This window comes from Cyphomyrmex costatus, unplaced genomic scaffold (genome assembly GCF_001594065.2).
Source record: "Cyphomyrmex costatus isolate MS0001 unplaced genomic scaffold, Ccosl1.0 scaffold1047, whole genome shotgun sequence".
Taxonomy (NCBI): domain Eukaryota; kingdom Metazoa; phylum Arthropoda; class Insecta; order Hymenoptera; family Formicidae; genus Cyphomyrmex; species Cyphomyrmex costatus.
Window position 1 is genome coordinate 10,426 of NW_017275005.1, and position 584 is coordinate 11,009.

Sequence of the window (584 nt, forward strand, 5' to 3'; positions counted from 1 at the left end):
GTTACACCTTCGTGAATCGGTCTCGTCGGTACCAGCAACCGCTAGCTAGTATCAGCAGCATCTGGACCAACGCTTGCTCCGTCTCTAGCTCTGTAGTCCGGTACAACACGCTCGTCACCAGGACCACGCCCTCGGCGAAGAACCGACGCCGACGCCGACGCCGACGTCCCTTCCTCCCCTCTTGAACGCCCGCTCCACCGCTCTCGACTTCTCTTTCTCCCTCTCTCTATCTCTCTTTCTCCATTGGCAACCCTCGCGTTTCACCCGCCACCTCCTCGCCAGCCAGCCTGACAGTCCGCCAGGATCTCCTCATCAGAGCGACTCGATTCGTCGTCGACGGTGTCTCGCGCGTTGCCCTGCGTCAGTCCGCCACCGACCTCGCGATCGTCCACGTCGTCGTCGTCGTCGTCGTTGTCATCGTCGTTGTCATCGTCGTTGTCATCGTCGTCGCCGTCGTCGCCGTCGTGTTGTGCCGTGTCTGGTGGTAGTGGTGGTGGTGGGTGAATGATCAGTGCGCGCAAAAGGGAGAGGGGGGGGAGAGAGAGAGAGAGAGAGAGAGAGAGAGAGAGAGAGAGAGAGAGAGA